The sequence below is a fragment of the Salvia miltiorrhiza genome, chromosome 6 (assembly GCF_028751815.1).
Source record: "Salvia miltiorrhiza cultivar Shanhuang (shh) chromosome 6, IMPLAD_Smil_shh, whole genome shotgun sequence".
Lineage (NCBI taxonomy): Eukaryota > Viridiplantae > Streptophyta > Magnoliopsida > Lamiales > Lamiaceae > Salvia > Salvia miltiorrhiza.
In genome coordinates this window covers 5,316,058-5,339,713 of record NC_080392.1, presented here as the reverse complement: position 1 = coordinate 5,339,713, position 23,656 = coordinate 5,316,058, and the positions used below count along the sequence as shown (strand labels likewise).

At 38.8% G+C, this 23,656-nt stretch overlaps 1 long non-coding RNA gene and 1 other non-coding gene across 2 annotated transcripts; one reads left to right on the top strand and one right to left on the bottom strand.

Annotated features, from left to right (window-relative positions):
- Nucleotides 1-4,000: 4,000 nt before the first annotated feature.
- On the top strand, nt 4,001-4,107 carry LOC130991113 (small nucleolar RNA R71). Its single transcript, XR_009091076.1, has one exon. It is a non-coding gene; the product is annotated as a small nucleolar RNA R71 (small nucleolar RNA).
- A 6,394-nt stretch (nt 4,108-10,501) lies between these two features.
- Nucleotides 10,502-11,200, bottom strand: LOC130988167 (uncharacterized). The gene is made up of 2 exons (XR_009089997.1): nt 11,089-11,200; nt 10,502-10,888 (listed from the first exon to the last, which is right to left on the bottom strand). It is a non-coding gene; the product is annotated as an uncharacterized LOC130988167 (long non-coding RNA).
- Nucleotides 11,201-23,656: the final 12,456 nt, after the last annotated feature.

Sequence of the window (23,656 nt, the reverse complement as noted above, 5' to 3'; positions counted from 1 at the left end):
CCTTCTTCGGGCGGTGGTCAACGGTGTTTGACCGCCGGATTCTGACTGCTGCGCGCGACTTTCTTGTTTTGGCCATATCTTCCTCGCCCGAACTTGGATTTGCGATCCGTTTGCGCTCACGAACTCGTATCGAGATGATCTACAACTTCTATTTCAGGACATTGTTCCAAATTCGAACTCAATAAATCTGCAAATTCCTTCAAAGTTCGAGTAAGAATCATGTTTCACAAGATAAAGCAAATTAAGCACAAAACAATCATCCAACACTCAATTTCCTATAAAATTAACATCATATGAACATTAAAAACCATGGAAATATGAGTGTTATCAACTCCCCCAAACTTAAGCCATTGTTCGTCCTCGAATAATGGGAAGAATAAAATCAATAACACGAATGGGTAAGAAATCTAGCTCATCGATGCCTCCGAAAAATAAAGAATAATAGAATTCTCAAATCCTCAATAATTAAGCACAAAATTCACCAATAAACACAACCTATAGCAAAATCAACCTTGACATTCCAAACAATTGAATCTCACAAGGTATGTGTATCACTCAACTCTCAATTTAATGGAATAGGACGTGTATGCTCTCATCGATTTCAATGCAATATAGATCACTTACCATAGGCTTGCCAATCGTCTACAATCTCCATCGCTAATAGTGTGCCAAGACTAAGATCAAATAGGTCTTTATTTTTGGGTTATAATGTAGGGACATTGGTTAAGGTAGGAAAATATAGGCGAAGTGACTCAAATAGATCAAGAACACCAACCTTATAGCTTCACTAATCAAGCATGGAATAAATTCCATCTTCCACCCAACTATATCACCATAATCAACACAACTCAAGGGATTTAATCATCACAAAACAGAACTAAACACTCTTTTATGCTCTCCATTTATTTCCAACACACAATGTCGATTTTCTAACAAATTTCTCAATAAACACTCGACTTTACACTTTTTTTTTCTTCTTTTTTTTCTCTTTTTTTTTCAACAACTTTTTTTTTTCTTTTCTTTTCTTTCCACAACTTTTCTAGAGCTCATAAGAGTAAATAGTAACACAAAATCATCCCTTATTTTTTCACAACCCACTATGAATATTCACCACACAAAGATTCCCATATATTTCATCACCCCCTATCATCCAGCTAAAAAAAATAAAAGCTAAATAGGCTCAAAGTGGATAACAAAGGATAAATCTTTCAAGGATAGTGTTTGGGAAAAATTGTGGCTAACAAAAGATGGCCTAAAATCATCTCATAATCCTGGGCACAACAGCAACCTCGACACAGAAACCATGGCAAGTTCTAGAAGATCACCACATGCATGACAAAACTCACAACAAAGAATAAACTGTGTATTATAAACAGTTATGGCTCAAAATCTCACAGGTTTATTCAACGTCCAAAAATCAAGGTTAAAATCACTCTAGAATTATGCAAATTAGTTCCAATTATACTTAAATCATCAAAGAAAATCAAATTCCAATTTTTTTTTTCCACAGAAATCATCATTGGCATCTCACCAGAAATCTAATGGAGCAATAATCATCTAAAAAAAATCACAAACACACACCACCAACCAAGCAAGATGAAACATATGAATACTAAAACAATAAAGCTAACAAAAAGATAAAAGTGATACACATATCTACTCTCACCCCCCTCCCCCAAACTTATTACAGAACATAAGTTCGAAAATAAGTTTGGAGGGATGATGATATGTGTGTCACTACTCACAGAAAAACATGCTCCATGGTGGTGGTATGAACAAGGCGCGAGTTCCCGCATCTTCCAAGCTCAACTGCACTAAACTCCCAAACAAAACAAAGAAACAAAAAGAAACTAAACGAAAGGAAAACAAAACAAAGAAAAAGGTTGGGTTACCTCCCAACAAGTGCTTAATTTAACGTCTAGAGCTCGACGATACCTCAAAAACTCATGGAGGTCGGAAACAGCACTCTAACCATTGGAAAGCTTTTCTACTCTTAGGTGCCCTCTCCACCAAAACACTTTTCTTGGCTCGGACATCCTCCACAAGCATTGCCCCCTTTTCATTCTTATTCCGAAAAATCCGGAATTTCACTTTCTTCTTCTTGGGGGTATGGGTTTTCAAAGACCCCCCCATCATACTCCAAAAACAAACACTTCTCAAAAGTCAGAACTTCTTTTGGTTCTTGAGTTTTTTTCTTGGCTTCAAACTTGGGGAGCTCATTCTTCTCAACCTCTTCATCCTCCAAATTTGCTAGAAAACTGTCAGCCAAATTAATCATTTCATTCTGTGGAACTTCCTTTGGTGGAGGTTTCTGTGTGATACACTCCTCCAAAGGATCCTCTACAGCTGCAGGAAAAGCTATCAGAGAGTCGATCATGTTGCACTCATCCAACGGCGGCTCGGCTGGTTTTCTCATAGCATCATAGATAGAGTCAATTTTTCATCATTGACTCTAAATGTGAGATCTCCATCCTGCACATCAATAAGCGCACGGCCGGTAGCTAGGAACGGACGTCCTAAGATCAATGGAGTATTCTTGTCCTCCGGCATGTCCAAGACTACGAAATCTGCAGGAAAAATAAACTGCTCCACCTGCACTAGGACATCCTCCACAATTCCCTTGGGATATGTGATGGAACGATCTGCCATCTGCAATGCAATAGAGGTAGGCTTGATATCTCCAATCTCCAACCGGTTGAAAATAGAGAGAGGCATCAAATTGATGCTAGCCCCTAAATCACAAAGAGCACGAGAGAAATTCTGTCCTCCCATCATACAAGCGATGGTAAAGCTGCCAGGATCCTTTTTCTTCAATGGTAGCTTTCTTTGTAGCACAGCACTGCATTCCTCGGAAAGATTTATCGTCTCATATTTCCCCAACTTCTTCTTGTTGGAGACTGCGTCCTTGAGAAACTTGGCATAGCCTGGCATATCTCTCAAAGCATCAAGTAAAGGAATGTTGATGTGAAGCTTTGAAAACATCTCCATGAACTTGGCTAACTTCTTATCCATCTTCGGCTTTGCCAGGATATTCGAAAAAGGCGCTACAGGCTTGTACTCTGGCCTGGGAAACGTAGGAGTAGGATTGGGCTCCTTCACAGCAGAAGAGCTCGAATCCTTCTTAGGGGTAGGCGGCTGTTTCGCTGCAAGCTCCTCCAAGTCATCATCATCGTCCTCCACTACTTTGCTTTTTCCCTTGTCATTCTGCAGCTCTGGAAAATTCTGGTACTCAGTCCCGCTTCGAAGATGGATCGCATTACACTGATTTTTGGGATTTATTTCAGTGTTGCTAGGAAACTTTCCTGGTGTGTGCTGCGCAGCTGCTTGGTTGGCCATCTGACCAACTTGATTCTCTAACATTTGCACTTGTTTGGACAGTGCTGAAAAGTTTTGCTCCATGTTGAACATTTTGGTTCCCAAGTTTGCCGAGTTTGTCTCCATCCCGGTGACCTTCACCAAAACTTGCTTCATCATTTCCTCTATTGAATCTTTCTTTGGCTCATTGATGACTCCCCCACTAGAAACAGAAAATCCAGGTGGAGGCTGCAAAGCATTGTTGGGATTTGAATAGGAAAAATTTGGATGATTCCTATTATTTGGATGATACGGTGGATTTCCGCCCTGATGTCCTTGATAGTTTGGTCTATTGAATTGGTACTGCCGCTGGACGTAATTAGCATCTTCCAACTGCGACACATCAGGTAAACTCGGCTGCTGAGGAATTTTAGCTAGCAGTGTCTTTCTCTCCAACTCATACTGCTTTTGAAGAGCTTCATATTTCTCCTTAAAATCATCTCTCTCCTCATTCACAGCTGCAATTCTTCTCGTAGAATTTCTGTCATTCGGCCATTGATAACTATTGGAGGCCATCTCTTCTATCACACGATAAGCCTCCCTTGTATTTCTATGGAGAAGACATCCACCTGCTGTAGCATCCACCATACTTTTTGTTAGACCAGTCAAACCATTATAAAAGTGAATGATTTGCTGATCCTCCGTGAAACCATGTTGTGGACAGTTCCTGAGCAGCTCACGAAATCTTTCCCAGGCATCATGAATGGTCTCATCTCCTAGCTGGGAAAAGTGAGAAATCTCCGCAATGATTTTCTGAGCTTTAGAAGCAGGAAAGTATTTTGCCAGGAAAGCTCTACACAAATCCTCCCATCCAGTAATAGCACCTCTGTCCAAACTCTTGAACCACTCCTTCGCTCTGTCCCTGAGAGAGAATCCAAACATCTTCATTCTGATGGCATCCGGTGGCACTCCATTCTGCTTAATAGTGTCGCAGATATCTAGAAACTGAGTAATGTGAGCATGCGGGTTTTCGGAAGCCATTCCACTAAATTGTTCAGCTTGCACCATGTTTATCAATCCCGGCTTCAGCTCGAACGTGGTAGCCTGCACAGTTGGTCCCCATCTGCCTCCTTGAAATTGATCAACCCGAGGCTGATACATGTGATTCAGTGGTGGCTCTGGTGGAGGAGTCCGGTTGCGCTCTCTCTCTTCGTCTAGCTGCCTCTGAAGGTGTGTCACGGCTCGCACAAGAGTTTCAAGGTCCATGTTATTCTGTTGCTCTGCCATTGCTTGCTTCTTCTTTTTGCGGTTGTCTCTTTTGTACTGCTTTTCGATTTCCAAGTTCAAAGGCACTAGATGTTCCTTTCCTTTGGATCTCGTGATCATGCACGCCTGAGACAACAAACAAAAACAGAAATTTAAAAACTAAAAAAAATAAAATTAAAACTTATAACGCCTGAAATAATGCTTAAGTCTAATCAGAAATATTAAAGTTAATTCTAAATAGTCCCCGGCAACGGCGCCAAAAAGTTGATCACTAAATTATTAGCAACAAATTACCGCAACTAACACGGTGCAATTGCAGCACAAAATCAGTAACCGAGTATCGTATCCACAGGGACTATTATAACGAATTACTCTAAGTAATCCTAATTAAACTATAGTAATTTTCAGGCAACGAAAGGTAGAGATTGGTTGACGTAAATTAAAACGCAAATAGAAACTAATAAAAATACGTAGATAAATTCAAATATGGAAAACTCTGACCCTAGGGATGTATTTTCACCAATCAACTACATGCATTCAACCTATTGATTCAATTACCAATTTTAATCCAACCCTGATGAAAGATCACTATATTATCCACAAGCGTCTCTAACGACCACCTATGAACGTAGATTAATTAATCCCTTTTCACATTCAAGACTCCAAGGAATTAATTAACTCCCAATAGCACATAAAGAATAGCTTCCTATAGCTTCACCTATCGCATTCAAGACTCAAGGCTAACACTATATCATGCATTCCTGAATCGGCTGAACAATTATCGCATTCAAGACTCAAACTGAACAGCTAGACATGTAAATCATTGATCAGATAATTCACAAGAGATTAAGCACCAGGAATCATGAATCACAAGTTGGAGGGCAAATTGATATCAATAAATCAAAAACACATAATCAATCAGCTATATACAAACCCTAGGTTCAGATTAAAAGACTAGCCAGACATAATAAAATCAAGCATAAACATAATTAAATTAAACGCAATTGTAAAAACAAATTGTATAAAAACCGAATTGAAACGACTGTAGCGGCTTGAATCTTCAATCTTGATCCAAGCCTTGAAAACTGGAAAGCTAAAAAGTTCTAAAGCTATAAAACTGAAATATGAAAGTTGGAAACTGAAAAACTAAAGCTGGGAACCCTAGATAGGTCAAAAGAAGACCTATTTATAGTACCAGGGCAAAATACAGAGTTTGAAACCCAGAAGAACTCCAAAAATGCGCAAAACTGAAAAATCCGGGTAGCCGGCGACCTGCCCGGCGACCCATCCGGCGATCATTGGCTCAAGCACAAAAATCCTTCATCTGGCGGCGATCGCCGCATCTTTTCCAACGTTCCAGAATATCCGGCGACCCAGGCGGCGGTCGCCGGTCAGGTCGCCGGAAATCCTTCTTCGGGCGGTGGTCAACGGTGTTTGACCGCCGGATTCTGACTGCTGCGCGCGACTTTCTTGTTTTGGCCATATCTTCCTCGCCCGAACTTGGATTTGCGATCCGTTTGCGCTCACGAACTCGTATCGAGATGATCTACAACTTCTATTTCAGGACATTGTTCCAAATTCGAACTCAATAAATCTGCAAATTCCTTCAAAGTTCGAGTAAGAATCATGTTTCACAAGATAAAGCAAATTAAGCACAAAACAATCATCCAACACTCAATTTCCTATAAAATTAACATCATATGAACATTAAAAACCATCGAAATATGAGTGCTATCACGTCCCCAAAGATAAAACGGCTTCGTCTCGTAGGTAGCAGCACCGCAGACCAACGAGCTCCGGCGAACTTAAACGAGGCGAGAACAGAGCTCCAGGACTATATGAGTGCAGAGAGTATGTGGATGCTAGAATGCAGATTTTTGTGTTTTTGGATGCATGGAGTGGCTGTCCTATTTATAGGCACAGTCCACTTATGGAGGATCCCGTCTAATAATGACGGCAGTTACCAAGTAACCCTCACCCGTCCAATAATGACGGCAGTAATGACGGCAGTTACGTTGCAGTTACGTTGTAACTTCCTCCCGTCCAATAATGACGGCAGTAATAGCGGCAGTTACGTTGTAACTCCCTCACGTCCAATAATGACGTTCAATAATGACGGGAGTTATGGAGGTGTGGAAGCTTCTAGTTGGGAGACCAACGGGTCCTCCCGTCGGGTCGAGTCCCTTGTGCACGTGTGGGCCCAAACGATTGGGCCTCGTTCTTTGGACCGAGAAATCGTTGGTCCTTTGGGAGCTAAGGGTAGGGCCCAAATACAAACCCAAGAACCAATTTCTAAGATCCAAGTTCACGGCCGAGGTCGGGGACCGGGGCCGAGCGAGCAGCGGGGCCGAGCGAGCAGCGGCGCCGCGCGCGTGTGGGCTTTGCAACCTATCACTTGTGCACATCTCTTTTATTACATGCACTGATGTAATAGCTTATATAATGTCTTAATTATCATCCACAGAATAATGTGGCATAGGCATTAACATCTTTTTAATGCTTATCTCTTTCCACAACTCCATATTTCAAGTACCCAACTTTAAATAATTATTTCTCACTCACCGAAAATCGGTTTTGAGTAAATAAATATACTACGATCATCTACTCGGAACGTAGATCGATCCTGTCTCATTTAATTCTGCTAAATTAAATGTTTTCGGTACTCGAAAAATTATCAAACATTGGTTACTCACAACCAATTTCCAACAATACAAACAAGTATAGAAGAAGAGATCATGCTTTTCTTGATCTGGTTGGTGTGGCCGAGAGTAGAGTTGTCAACTGGGCCGAGCCGGCCCAGCCCGAACCGGCCCAAGCCCGGTATGGGCCGGCCCAGGACCAGCCCACTTGATCGAATGGGTTAGTTGGGCCGGGCCAGCCCTTTGAAATGGGCTCCATTTGGGCTATTTATCAAACCCAAGCCCGGCCCAGGACCAGGATCGTTAGAAGCCCAGCCCAAGCCCGGCCCAGGACCAGGACCAGGCCCAGCCCAGGACCGGTCCAAGCCCAATAATTTAGGTTAAATATTATTTATATATTTATTCCTCTTATTCAATATTCAATTCCCTACACAATTTAGCAATACTAAAATATTAAACCCAATAAAATATTAAACCTATTTAAAGCCCAAGGACCATTTGTCAAATATATAAATAAGCTCAAAATAATTTAAAGATAATAATTACAAATTTAAAACAATCTAAAATTGAAAACTCATTCGTACCCAACTGAAGCTCATTCGAAGTACAACCCAGTATAAGCCCATCATACTCGACCCAGCATAAGCCCATGTGAGGCCCGGCCCATTTGAGGCCCAAGCCCACTAGACATGTGGTCCTGAATCGGGCTGGGTTCGATATTTTATAAAAAGCCCGGCCCAGGACCGGCCCATTTCAAATGTGGGCTTGGGCTGGGCTGGGCCTAACTCCTTACGGGCTCAACCGGGCCTGGGCCGGGCCGGGCTGGCCCAGCCCAGTTGACAACTCTAGCCGAGAGAGTAAGATGGGCAAGGGGAGATTATGAGTTTGATCTTAGTAGAATGATAACAAGAGAATTTGCTCAAGTAACTTTGGATTTGTAGAGGAGTTGTTGAGGACCTGATAAGGCTAAAGGAAAGAGTATGCTTATGCCTATTCTTGATGGGAAGTCGAGTGAGTGTGAGGTGAAGAAGAGATTTGACAAATAAAATTCTTCAGGATTGATTTATTGAAACTGTAATATTTCTTCTCGCTAAATGCCCAATTCAAATAAATATGAAATGCATAAAATTTAAATAACTAAAATTTATAAATATATTTTGTAAATCATTTTTATTGGAATTAAAATAAATTCATTTTCTGTATTCGGTGTGAATTATCTCATAATCTAAGTTCAAAATAAATTCTAAACTTAGTAGGAAAAGAACGAGGTGTTACATCTATCGATTTTCAAACCCATTTTAAAAAAAATAATTTTATTGCTAAATAATACTCCCTCCGTCCCGCTAAAGTTGGCTACATTTGTTTCGGCACGGAGATTAAGAAATGGAGTGTTATGTTTTAATTGAGTGGGGCCCATTAAAATTATTGAGTTAATTAAAATAATTTCTTCCTCCTTTCACTTTCTTCTTCATCCACTGCCACCCACCTCCGGCGAAGTCGCCGGCATCAGTCACCCCCTCCTCCGACGAAGTCGCCGGCGTCAGTCACCCCCTCCTCCAGCGAAGTCGTCGCCACCCTCATCTCCCTCTGTCCCCCTCGTCTCCCTCCCAATCCAAGAAACAATTCAAAATCCACTCAAAAACCAGAAATCACCACCACCACCGTCGCCAACAACCACCACCGCCGCCAACCAGATCTGAACCATAGATTCAAAGAAAGATCTTAGAGACTTTCTTAGGTAGAAGAAGATCTGAGAGATTTTCAAAGAAACGAGCCAGAATCGCTCGGAAGACCGCCGCCGCCGAGCCCTAGATCCTCCATTCGCGGCCCTTGTCTATGGAGGGAGCAGTGCCGCCGCTGTGTGCAGGTGGTTGAGCAGAAAGAGAGGAATTCGAGGGAGACGAGGGTGGCGGCACCCGGTGGCGGTTCGCGGCGGCCGGATGAGAAGAGGGGAGGGGCCGATTTCCGATCTGAACTTGGCTGAGAGAGAGTGAGATCTGGTTTGTGTTGTTAAGCGGCGGAAGTGTCTGGGAGATGGAGGCCGGTCGACGGCTGCCTTGCCGCCGGTCAACCACACCACCTCAGATCTAGGCGCCGGCGGCCATGGGGGTGGCGAGGTGGGGCGAGAGGGAGAGAGCAGAGGCCAGGGAGAGGGAAAGGGTCGGCGGTGGTCGCGGCGAAGACCACGACGACGGCGGCCGGAGGGGCGAGAGGAGGCGGCGGCGACCATGGGGGTGGCACCCGCCGGAGAAGAAGAGAGAAGGGGGTGGGGCGCTGGGGGGAGGTGGGGTGGCTGTGTGCGTCAGTGCGTGTGTTAGTGTGTGTTTTGTGTGTGTGTTTTTAAATAATGATGATTTAGATTTAATTAGAAGATAGGTTTAATTAGGTGTAGATTAGTTGACTTAATTATAGAGTTTAATTTGGTGTAATTTTTACCCAAAAAGGAAAGTAGCCAACTTTAGTGGGACGCCCAAAAAGGAAATGTGGCCAACTTTAATGGGACGGAGGGAGTAATAAATGTTTATAATCAGTTAGAATGTGTATACTCGTGGCTAAATAATATACTCTCTCCGTCCATAAAGATTGTGTGTTTATTACTATTTTCGTCCGTCCACAAAGATTGTGTGTTTTCCTTTTTTTTGAATTCTCCTTCATATTTCAAACCTCATTCACACTCAATATTCACAAAATATCCACCATGTGCTTTTATAATTTGGTGGACCCAATACTACCTTTTAACAACACTAACATCACATCTTTCAACTTGTTTATCAAAACGCGTGCGCTCCACTCCACTGCACACTATTTGTGGACGGATGGAGTAAATAACAAAAGACTTAAAAGTTAAAATGTTCCACATAAGTATGTCGATTGATGTCCGGACATATCTATAATGTATACATGCAGTCATTCCAAATTTTATTAATTATCTAAACCTATTTAAAATAAAAATTGTTACGATACTTATTTATTTGTCTCTGTAAAAATTGAACACTATAAAGCTATTATTAATAATAAATAATATAAATATCAAAATAGAAAAAATATGGCATTTAATATTGATCAATGTCTTCTATTTCTAGCATTTATATCAAAACTTTTTATTTAGCAAAAATCAAGAATTCTCATCACCAGTTTGGTTTCTTTTCACCAAATGGATTCGACAAATGCTCAATGCATTTAGCTTCCTGAAAAGTTGAAGGTGCTACATTCAGACTTTGACATGATTAAAACAAAGTAATCCTAGATCTATGTTCAAGAAAGCCACCAAGCGTATTATGCAGCTATGAGAAGAGAAAGTGTTGAGCACCTCAAAGGGATTTTCAGTATTAAAAAACGGACATGAGTCCAAACATGAACAGACTTGCAAATCAATTACAAGTACCTAAAGTTTAAAGTAAATAGGACAATATTACAATCTCATTCCAAATTCTAATTTAATTTCTGGTCACCAAATGGGTAGGATTCTAGTTCAGACTTTTGCATCTTCTTTTCTCTCAAGTGACATTGAGATAGAAGGTTTCACTAAGAGTGGATAAGCTACACCACGTTGGAATTAAAAGACAAAGAAACCCATCATTGCCTTGGCACCAAAAACACATATTTCACTAAATGTCACTTATTTCCTTCAAAAATAAGTTCTCCCTCTCCTCATAAATGAAAGGAGAAGCTATCCACGAGCTACGGCACTGTTCACAAAAGAAACAGCTAATCAACAAACAGCTTTGCTTTCCCAACACAAAAATTGAATCTATTATATAGAGAAAATAGCTTTGTAAATTGTACAAAATATGAACGTGGCGAGTGTAGGATTGAACATCGGATGGAACATGAAGAAGTCATTTAAATTGATCGTTACAAGTTTAATTGGAAAAAGAAAATGAAATACCTCCATAGATTTGAGCAGGAAAAAAGTTGTCGAAGTATCCAAAAATCTTCTAGATGGCCTTTGTTCCTCCGGCATCTCCACGCCTCTCTTGAACATCTCACCGCCTTTTAACTGAAAGAGTTACACCCGGCGCACCAATTAGATTGGTCATTTTTATTTATATGTAAATTCAATCTCATTGGAATTTATATTAATAAAGGCATTTACTTATCTAATGTATTTGTTTTTAATAACTTATGCGATTTAGATGAAGTCCTTAGACCATAAAGAGTTATAAGATATGATCACGCATATGATGGTGATTATGAAATATGTCTTTAAAGCTTTGGTCTTAAAATAGTTCCGAGTGAAATAACTATTCAAGAAAAGGATATTGAATTGTTGGAATTAGCTCGCACATATGATACACACTCATAAGATGAGAATGTTGCGTTTCATCAACATTAACGTAGTTGACGTAAGTGTATATATGTGGGTGCTTGTTGGAGAACAAGTACACCGAACTGACCCGATAGAAATTCTTATATGGAATTTGTTTTATCGAAATAAGAATTACTATATTATGATAGTATACGATTAGTCCTTTGACTTGAGACACCATAGTAATCTTGTATTAGTTCTATTTCATTTTGATATATTTTCTGATTGCTAGTCAATCACTAAAGATTTTATGTTGGATGAAATATGAATTTATATGGAGATTAATGAGTGGTCAATAAAGAATCTATTACTTGTGAGACAAGAGAATTTCCTATAGTTTTCATTGTTCATAACTTGAAGACCTTGGCCAGGGCATAATGAATTATGATTCATTAAAGAGTTATTGAATTCAATTGAAAATATGATTATTGGGTTATATTGAGTTTTCGATTTAATTCCATACTCAATATCCAATTGGGAAATTAGATGATAGAAGGACTGTACGTGTATGACGATTCATAATCAAAATAGGTTTACTCGCTATTTCACACAGTGCTAGATAGCCATGCTACTTGCTAGATGTTCCCATGGTTTATAGGCTCTTGAAATTAAATAGTTAATTTCAAGTGAATTAATTTATCAGATAAATTAACTAAGTTGTAATGTGTTACAAACCTATTACTGGTGCTGGTTGTGAACCTAAGAGGGTCACACACAAATTAGTGTAACGTGTCAGATTGAATTGATTTAAATAGTTAAATCCAATTAATTAATTCGATTAATTAAATTGAGACTTGTTCTAAATTAATGAGTTAATTTAGATATTCAATTAAATTAGTTTTATTGAATATAATCGGATTAACAAGTCTGATTCTATATTAAATTAATAGGATTAATTTAATTAGAGATAAAGTTAATTAGATTAATTTTAAATCTAATAAAATCAGAATTATATATATATATATATATGGATATATATAACTGTATCCGGATATAAGATATCCGGATATTCTCCGGATTGGAGAAGAAGAAAATAAAAAGACGTCTGTTCACTAGACATAACCGCAGAAGGATTTAATTTCCATAATTTCCATAATTAAGGGAATTAATCTGCAGCTGTAATTTGGGGAACGCGTTTCCTTAAATTAAAACGTCTTCTGCATTTTTATTCTCTTCTCTGTCTGCTCTCGCCGCTCAGTCTCTCTCTGCTGAGTTTTCTGATTTCTCCTGAACACAAGAGTGATCAGTTTTGCTAGCGAAAAACTTCTCACTCGACACGAACACTAAGTGTGGACTTGATAGAGGGGATACGCTTGGATCCCTGCGAGCAACCGATTGCTTCCATTCCCGACATCAACCGGAGAGCGAAAAGGTATGAGATTCTATTCTCGCTCGTTCATCATGTTAACGTGAAGTCGTTAATGCCGTTGGAATGAAATAATAGTTATTTCATTTATAATTTCGAAAAAAAATTATTTCCGCTGCGTTTTTCGACCCGATCCCAACAGTGGTATCAGAGCCCGGTTTCACGTTAACGTGATGTTTTTGGTTCGTTGTTGGCATGATTTAATTGTTGATTATGCTTGAGTTTATTTTGTTATTCAAAGAGTATGAAGGAAATCTGAAAATTCGCATGGTTTTTAATGAAAACTTGACTGTGGCATTTTATCGAACACCTTATTGGCGTAAACTGAATGGTGATGTTTGGGCACGAAATTGCCATGGCTGGTCACGGCGTGCGACGCCATTGCCAGTATGGGCATTGAGGAATGCCTTAACATGCACCATGTCACTTGTGTAGCCTATAGGAATCGAGATTTGTCTCGGTTTCGCTCAAACTCGCTAGGGCAATGGAGCACGCGAGTTTGGGGCTGAATGGTGCTGAGTTTTGGGCTGTTTTGTGAGCAGCCTAGGCTCCACAATGCCATAAGCATGCTGCTGTTGTGCAGTTCGCACAGGTGGTGCGGGCTTGCTGATGCGCTGCTGCGTTTCTGGCTCGCCCGCCACCTGTTCGGCGAAATGCCTCAACGAAGGCTGCTGTGTTGTGCAGCCTGTGTGCGTGCGTGCTGCTGTGTGCGTCGTGTGCAACTGTTGTTGCGGCTCGGCGTGCACAGTAGCTCTCACGGCATGCCGATGCGACTCGTGATTTTGGCATTTTAGAGTTAATAGTTAATTCTAACAATGTGATAAAATTGTTTTATGCAAAATCAAAACTTCATGCTTTGAATAATGAAATAAATCATTAAATCCACTTGGTAAATTTATTATGCTTTATATCATGTGATGAATGTTAGCATGATTTATTTGGGGATGATCATGAGCCGATACCCATGTGATGGTTTTATTTGTTTTATGCTTTGGGTTTTAAAATGGGGACTGTGAGCCTCTTATTCCTTTCTATGTAATCGTTTTTCATTTATGCAATGAGTGTAGAATAGAAAGTGAGGTTTTTATTTTTCATTGTATTTTTGGAGGACGTTCGTGGCGAAGAAATAAGAGGAGCTCAAGGCCCATATATGTATGGGATTACATATGATGTAATAGATAGGTCTTTCATTTTAAAATCCCTTAGATTGTCCTTTGACCCGTTTTTGGCTCGAAACGGGTCGCTTAGGAACGGCTATGATCATCCCATCGCTTTATATATTTAGCATGTTTGCTAGTATATTTTTAATGCTTATTTGCGCGAATCATGTGATGATGTTTGCATTAATATAACCCACCTAGTTAATAGGTTTCGATGAGGTCTTGAAATTTAAATCCCCAAGTTTTTGAAACTTAAGTTATATTTCAAGTTAAGTTGGACAAGTTGAATTGGATTCATCGTTCCAAGCCTACCATCAAAAGTAAAATCATGAGATGCTACCACACTATATCACTTGCCATGAGTCATGGAGTGGTTTGGTGATGGAAAGCTGTGATTTTCACTAAGTATATAGATACTCATGGAATAATTTATCACTACGTTGTCCATGAGTCGTGGAACGCATTGATGCTTTATTTACATGAATGTTTGATGGGTATAACTTGACACTTAGTACTATATGGGCTCATAAAATTGAGGTGTATAGGAAAGGTGAGGTAAAATAATATTGAAGGTTATATAGATATATAATTGTCAAAGAGTTGACTACCGATAAAAGTATTTCATGGGCTCATAGAATTGAGGTATGGAATATATTTTGTTGGGCTTCAATTCCCTCTAGGAAATTTGATTTCCCGAATTTCATTTGGGGTTATGGAATTTGAATAAAATAGTGGGAGACAATTAATAATTAAAGACCTTATATTAATTGAATATATTTTTCATCATCTGCTAATTTTCTGCATCTTACTTGTAGATTGTCTGCACAATGTCGAAAAATCCATTAACATCTATCCTTGACCAAAACAAACTTACCGGTCCTAACTATGTTGATTGGGTTCGCAATTTGAGAATTGTTCTTAATTGCGAAAAGAAGGCTTATGTCTTGGATGCCCCAATGCCTGAAAAACCTGCTGATGACGCTGAAGAAGCAGTGCTTACGAAGTACCAAAGTCATGTGGATGACGATTTGCAGGTTCGTTGCTACATGCTAGCATCGATGTCAAATGAACTTCAAAGGCAAAATGAAGGTGTGGCTTCGGCTTATGAGGTCCTTCTCCGTTTACAAAGGTTGTACGGAGAAAGTGTTAGACAACAAAGATATACGATATCTAAGGAACTTTTCCAATGTCGTATGACTGAGGGCTCTTCAGTCCAAACTCATGGGCTGAAGATGATAGCTCTCATGGAAAGGTTGGGATCTCTTGGAGTCGAGATAGAAGCTGAACTGCAAACTGATCTCATGTTGCAGTCTTTGCCACCATCATTTGACACTTTTGTCGTCAACTTCACTATGCATAGCATGACTACTAGTCTTCCTGAACTTGTCAATATGCTTATGACGGCGGAGTCCACTATGAAAAAGGACAAGCCGGTTCTTCTTGTTGGTTCCTCCTCCTCGTCGAAAGCTCACAAGGCCAAGACTAACAAGGGGAAGGGGAAGTGGAAGGGGAAGATGAAAGGTTCATCTAAACCAAACAAGTTGAAGGCACAGGGTGGAGTTGGGAAAAAGAAAGGGGAAAGTTCTCAATCCAAAGATGTTTGCCATTTCTGCAACAAGCCTGGTCATTGGAAGAGGAATTGCAAAGAATATCTTGCAAGCCTGAAATGTTCAGGTATGTACTATGTTGAAGTTAACTTATCTGTTAACGATGCTTCGTGGGTATTGGATACCGGTTGTTCCTCACATCTTTGTAATGATTTACAGGTGATGGTGGAAACTAAGAAGTTGAGCAAAGGGGAGACGGTTCTACGCATGGGCAATGGAGCAAGAGTTGCTGCCTTAGTTGTAGGAACTGTTCACTTAGCTCTTGATAGTGGTTTTGAGATTGTTTTGAACAATTGCTTTTACGTACCTAGTTTGATTAAGAACATCGTCTCTATTCCAGTTTTGGATAGAGAAAGTTATGAATTTTCAATAAAGGGTGGAATATGTTCTATCTTTAAAGATGCTTCTTTAATCTATTCTAGTGTATTGGTTAATGGTCTTTATACTATTATGCCTCGAAACCCTATTTTGCATGTTCAACAAAGTAAAAGAAAATTAGATGATCGTAGTTCCATAGATCTTTGGCACTCAAGATTGGGTCATATTTCTGAGAGAAGGGTGAATCAATTGTCTCAATTGCTTGGTTTTTCAACCGAGGAAAGGTTGGCAACTTGTGAATCTTGTCTCAAAGGAAAGATGACCAAATCACCATTTGTGGGACAAGTGGAACGATCACAACATATTTTGGATTTGATCCATACAGATGTTTGTGGACCACTAAGTGTGGGTGCTCGTGGGAACTATCACTATTTTGTAACTTTTACCGACGACTACTCTAGGTATGGTTATGTGTACCTCTTAAGGCACAAATCTGAAGTATTTGAAAAGTTCAAAGAATTCAGACATGAAGTGGAGAAACAAACTGGCTCTAGTATTAAAATTCTTCGATCTGATCGATGAGGTGAATACTTAAGCGGTGTGTTTCTTGATTATCTAAAAGAGAATGGGATTCTCTCACAGTGGACGCCACCTGGCACTCCTCAACTCAATGGAGTTTCTGAGCGCCGGAATCGGACCTTGTTAGACATGGTGCGATCTATGATGGGATTCACTACATTACCTCTTTCATTTTGGGGTTATGCTTTAGAAACTGCAACACATCTATTAAATAGAGTGCCATCTAAAGTTGTACCCAAAACGCCGTATGAATTATGGTTTGGCAAAACACCTTCTTACAAATATCTTAGGATATGGGGGTGCACTGCTTATGTGAAGCAGTTAATGGGAGATAAGTTGGATATGCGATCCATCTTATGTAATTTTGTGGGATATCCAAAAGAGTCTATTGGATATTATTTCTATGATCCCTCGGAACAAAAGGTGTTTGTTTCGAGAAATGCTACTTTCCTTGAGGAAGAATTTCTGTGTAACAGAAATAATAAGATTGTAGAACTTGATGAAACTCAAGAATCACAAAGTACTCCTGTTGTGGCAGAAAATACTCAATCAGAAAAGGGTGAATGTTCTTATACACAGCCCCGTGAAAAGTCCAAAAGAGTTTCGAGGCCGCCTGATAGGTTGAACTTATTGATGGAAAATGATGAGGAAGAACAACCTATGGATAATGATCCAAGGACCTTTTCTGAGGCAATTAAAGATATTGACTCGGATAAGTGGCTAGAAGCTATGCAATCCGAAATGGAATCCATGTACTCTAACGAGGTATGGATCTTGGTGGATTTACCAAATGGAATAATTCCTATCGGATGCAAATGGATATTCAAGCGAAAGCTTGGAGTAGACGGAAATGTGGCTACCTTTAAAGCTCGTCTGGTCGCAAAAGGTTACACTCAAAAGCAAGGAATTGATTATGAGGAAACTTTTTCGCCAGTGGTGATGCTTAAGTCCATTCGAATTCTACTTGCCATAGCTGCATATTATGACTATGAGATATGGCAAATGGATGTGAAGACTGCATTCCTTAATGGAAACATTGAGGAAGACATTTATATGGTGCAGCCTGAAGGATATGTATCTAAGGGGTATGAACAAAAGGTTTGTAAACTCCAAAGATCTATCTATGGACTCAAACAAGCTTCAAGAAGTTGGAACATCCGATTCGATGAAACAATCAAAACGTTTGGTTTTCATAAGAATCTGGAAGAGCCATGTGTGTATAAGAAAACTAGTGGGAGCTCGGTGGTGTTTGTTGTGCTCTATGTTGATGACATCCTTATCATTGGGAATGATATAGGAGTAATGCAATCAACAAAGATTTGGTTGTCAAAACAATTCTCCATGAAGGACTTGGGAGAGGCATCTTTCATCCTTGGAATCAAGATCTATAAAGATAGATCGAGAAGGATGATTGGATTATCTCAGTCCATGTACATAGACAAAATGTTAAAAAGGTTTAGCATGGAAGAATCCAAACGTGGATTCTTGCCAATGAGTCATGGTGTTTCTCTCACTAAAGCTATGTCTCCTCAGACACCTGAAGGGAGAGAAAAAATGACACGTGTACCTTATGCTTCTGCAATAGGGAGTATTATGTACGCTATGCTATGTACAAGACCTGATGTCGCACATGCTCTGAGTGTCACGAGTAGATATCAGTCTAATCCAGGCGAAGAGCACTGGAAGGTCGTAAAATCAATCCTTAAGTACTTGAGAAGAACTAAGGATTTATTTTTGATCTATGGAGGTGGGGAACTGAAACTAGAAGGTTTCACCGACTCTAGTTTTCAGTCTGATAAAGATGACTCCAAGTCTATGTCAGGGTTTATATTCACTTTAAATGGTGGAGCAATATGTTGGAAAAGTTCTAAACAAGAAACAGTTGCTGATTCCACCACAGAAGCTGAATATATTGCTGCATCAGATGCTGCAAAAGAAGCTGTTTGGATAAGGAATTTCATTCAAGAGTTGGGTGTCGTTCCTTCAGTTGTTGATCCAGTACCTATATACTGTGATAACAATGGAGCTATTGCGCAAGCTAAAGAACCAAGATCTCATCAAAGATCCAAACACATTATGCGAAGATACCACTTGATTCGAGAAATCATTGGTAGAGGTGATGTCGTTGTGGAGCGAGTTGCTTCAGCAGAAAATGTAGCAGATCCACTTACTAAACCGTTGTCACAAAAGGTATTCGAAGGACATCTTGAGAAGATGGGTCTAAGATACGCGGGTGATTGGTGCTAGGGCGAGTGGGAGATTGAAAGAGTTACACCCGGCGCACCAATTAGATTGGTCATTTTTATTTATATGTAAATTCAATCTCATTGGAATTTATATTAATAAAGGCATTTACTTATCTAATGTATTTGTTTTTAATAACTTATGCGATTTAGATGAAGTCCTTAGACCATAAAGAGTTATAAGATATGATCACGCATATGATGGTGATTATGAAATATGTCTTTAAAGCTTTGGTCTTAAAATAGTTCCGAGTGAAATAACTATTCAAGAAAAGGATATTGAATTGTTGGAATTAGCTCGCACATATGATACACACTCATAAGATGAGAATGTTGCGTTTCATCAACATTAACGTAGTTGACGTAAGTGTATATATGTGGGTGCTTGTTGGAGAACAAGTACACCGAACTGACCCGATAGAAATTCTTATATGGAATTTGTTTTATCGAAATAAGAATTACTATATTATGATAGTATACGATTAGTCCTTTGACTTGAGACACCATAGTAATCTTGTATTAGTTCTATTTCATTTTGATATATTTTCTGATTGCTAGTCAATCACTAAAGATTTTATGTTGGATGAAATATGAATTTATATGGAGATTAATGAGTGGTCAATAAAGAATCTATTACTTGTGAGACAAGAGAATTTCCTATAGTTTTCATTGTTCATAACTTGAAGACCTTGGCCAGGGCATAATGAATTATGATTCATTAAAGAGTTATTGAATTCAATTGAAAATATGATTATTGGGTTATATTGAGTTTTCGATTTAATTCCATACTCAATATCCAATTGGGAAATTAGATGATAGAAGGACTGTACGTGTATGACGATTCATAATCAAAATAGGTTTACTCGCTATTTCACACAGTGCTAGATAGCCATGCTACTTGCTAGATGTTCCCATGGTTTATAGGCTCTTGAAATTAAATAGTTAATTTCAAGTGAATTAATTTATCAGATAAATTAACTAAGTTGTAATGTGTTACAAACCTATTACTGGTGCTGGTTGTGAACCTAAGAGGGTCACACACAAATTAGTGTAACGTGTCAGATTGAATTGATTTAAATAGTTAAATCCAATTAATTAATTCGATTAATTAAATTGAGACTTGTTCTAAATTAATGAGTTAATTTAGATATTCAATTAAATTAGTTTTATTGAATATAATCGGATTAACAAGTCTGATTCTATATTAAATTAATAGGATTAATTTAATTAGAGATAAAGTTAATTAGATTAATTTTAAATCTAATAAAATCAGAATTATATATATATATATATATGGATATATATAACTGTATCCGGATATAAGATATCCGGATATTCTCCGGATTGGAGAAGAAGAAAATAAAAAGACGTCTGTTCACTAGACATAACCGCAGAAGGATTTAATTTCCATAATTTCCATAATTAAGGGAATTAATCTGCAGCTGTAATTTGGGGAACGCGTTTCCTTAAATTAAAACGTCTTCTGCATTTTTATTCTCTTCTCTGTCTGCTCTCGCCGCTCAGTCTCTCTCTGCTGAGTTTTCTGATTTCTCCTGAACACAAGAGTGATCAGTTTTGCTAGCGAAAAACTTCTCACTCGACACGAACACTAAGTGTGGACTTGATAGAGGGGATACGCTTGGATCCCTGCGAGCAACCGATTGCTTCCATTCCCGACATCAACCGGAGAGCGAAAAGGTATGAGATTCTATTCTCGCTCGTTCATCATGTTAACGTGAAGTCGTTAATGCCGTTGGAATGAAATAATAGTTATTTCATTTATAATTTCGAAAAAAAATTATTTCCGCTGCGTTTTTCGACCCGATCCCAACATTAACAACGTTGTGAGGAATCTTGGAAAACAGAGAAATTGTTAAAACTAAAAAATGAAAAACTTTTCTGCAGTAAAAGCTTGAGATGGAGGAGCGACATAGCAAACAATTTCATTGAGGTGAAAATGCAGCACTCTCTCCTGAAACCATAAAACAAAACCACATAAATTATGTTGGGTAAATACCATATTCAAGGTTTTAAATACCAAACAATTTCATTGAGGTGAAAATGCAGCAATCAAATAAGTAAGGAAACATCAAAGGAAGCTTGAGAAAAGCAAATAAAGCTTGTATTAAAAACACTTACAAACTCTTTTTTCACAGGATGATCATCTCGATCATCATAAGAGAAACACATAAAAAAAAGTCATCCCTTTCAAGATTGATGAGTTTTAATGAACATAATTTTAGTATCAATCTTTTTCTTTTATTGTTATAAGCATATTCCGGATGTATCATAAAACAAACAAAATAAGAAAACAAATCCAATAAACGAATGGCAATATAGCATACCAACCATAAGAAATCAAATTAACAATATTATTATGAAAAAAAGAAAAGCGAATATAGCATACTTATCAACTAAATTATTTATTATCATTGCAATCAAATAATCATTCATAGAGTTAATTTACTAAATCTAAACCAAAAATCTGGAAAATAGAAATAAAACTCAACATGTTTGTTCTGAAAATTATCCATAAATACTACTTACATTTATATAGAGTTCATATCTCAATACAGAACACAGCCGTCAGCCAACAAAAGAAAGCTTTCAAGAAAATCACAAGAAATCTAACAGAACACAACGGTAAATCAGGGAAGTAAAGCAATCCCTTACTCCCTCATAGAGTTAATTCACTAAATCTAAACCAAAAATCTGAAAAATAGAAATAAAAAGGTGAATCGCAGAAACACAGCAAAAGAAGAAGAAGGGCACCTTGCGTTGCTTGTAAAAACACAATGCGGTACTAAGGAATTTATAAATAAAAATTTTGATTATAAGTTTCCATTGTTAAAAATCTTTCCAAAATTCACCATAACCATTCTATATTTACATCTTGGTTGCTCGACAAATGGGGATTAGATTAGGTTTTAGAGGTGATCTGATAGCTGATCTGATAGAGAGGGGACCACATTGGGTTAAGGAGACTGCAGTGGGATAACATAATAGTTGACCTGATCTTTTTAGTTTTGATTTTATATTTTTCATTTAATTTTAATTGCACAAATTTAAATAACACAATTTACTTCAAATTTAAATTGCATTAATTTTAAAATCCTAAAAATTACATAAATTTTAAAAATTTAAATCTTAAAGAAATGAGGGTGAAGTATTTATAGAAAGGAAATAATAATAATAATAATAATAATAATAATAATAATAATAATAATAATAATAATAATAATAATAATAATAATAATAATAATAATAATAATAATAAACAAACAAAAAGGTGACCTATTAAAAATTGTAACAGAATATGCATGAAATTAAAAAAGGAGAAAAGGGGGAGAACGGCTATTTTGGCCGAAATTTCAAAATTAAGTTTTTTTATTTTATTAGGGGCGCGTGTAAAACACGCGCCCGACTTAAATGAGATCAAGCTTGACCTGATAGATCAAGTCACACTCGAGTTGGGCGACGCTGCAGTGGGCGACTCGAGACCCCCTATCGGGGCACCCACTGCGGGTGCTCTTATATTATGTTAAAATTCTTTCCAAAACTCTTTCCAAAATTTGTTAATTATTTTTGTTAAATGGGCAAATAAAAAAAATACTTACCATGGTCGTGGACGAAAGGGTGGCGAATCGCGGTTGGTGCCGCCGCGGCGAATGGCGGTGGGGGCGGTACATTTATCGATGGAGGTGGCGTAGGTAGATCGCGAAATCGCGGGGAGGGGGAAGAGGAAATGGAGGTGGCAGATGGCGACGGCGGAGGCCGGCTCGGTGTTGAGAGCGTCGGAGTCAAAGTGGCCGTTGACGACGGCGCGGCGATTCGCGGTGGGTGCTGGCGCGGCGAATCCATGGTTGAATCGCGAGGCAATAGTCATTAAGGTGTAGCCTATGCTTGGATCAGCGATTTGGCGGCGACGAATCCATGGTGTTTATAATTCGACGGCAATGTCGATTTCTTGCCGTGATTGCTGAGTGAGAGAGAGCAAGGGTGCGGGGTTGTGGTGTGAGAGAGAAATTGAATAGAGATGAGGGTGGTGACTGTGGTGGTCGACGGCGAGGAGACGTCGGGTCTTATGAAGATGGGGAGGCGGCGAGCGTGGGCAAAAAAGAAAGGCAGAGAGATATGAGAATCGGTGAGTGTGAGAGTGAGTGAGAAAAATTTGATAAATCAGATGTTAAATGTAAAATAAAAATATACTCCCTCCGTCCATGTCACACCCCAATTCTTGAATGAATAAATATAATCGAGGTGCAACTAATTCATAGAAATAAACAAGGAACAACCTTGTTAAAACCCGAATAATAAGATAACGAGTCGGGCTAGGCCCCTTTGGATCACAAGTTTTGTTTCATGTTTCTGACAACCGACGTTCATTAACATAAAACTAGAAAATTTTAAATTGAAGCTCAACATGAAGTCATCTTAAGTTGAGAAAACAAAAGATGTATAAGAGTTATTACTACAGCGGAAGTCTATATAGAAATTGAACCATAGCCGGAGCCTCCAAAATCGAAAGAGGAGAGGGAGATGCAAGATCGGTTTCATGAGGAAATCGAAGGCGGACAAGAGAGAGAAGAGCGCCGGACTCAGGCGCGGCGACGGCCGACGCCGGCCAGAGCCGGAGGCGGCAGAAACCCCTATGGAAGTGAGCTATTGAACGATTGAGAGAGAGAGAGAGAGGATGAACGTTCAGGAAGAAAAAGAGTTGAAGAATTGGGCTGCCCTTATTTCATTCCAGTGGGCCGAATTATTAGAGAATTGGGCTGGAGTTCTTTTTAACCAGGCCCACATTCCATCATTTAATTATTTGGGCCCAGACTTCTTATTATTTATGTATGGGCTGTCATGGTTAATTCTAAATAC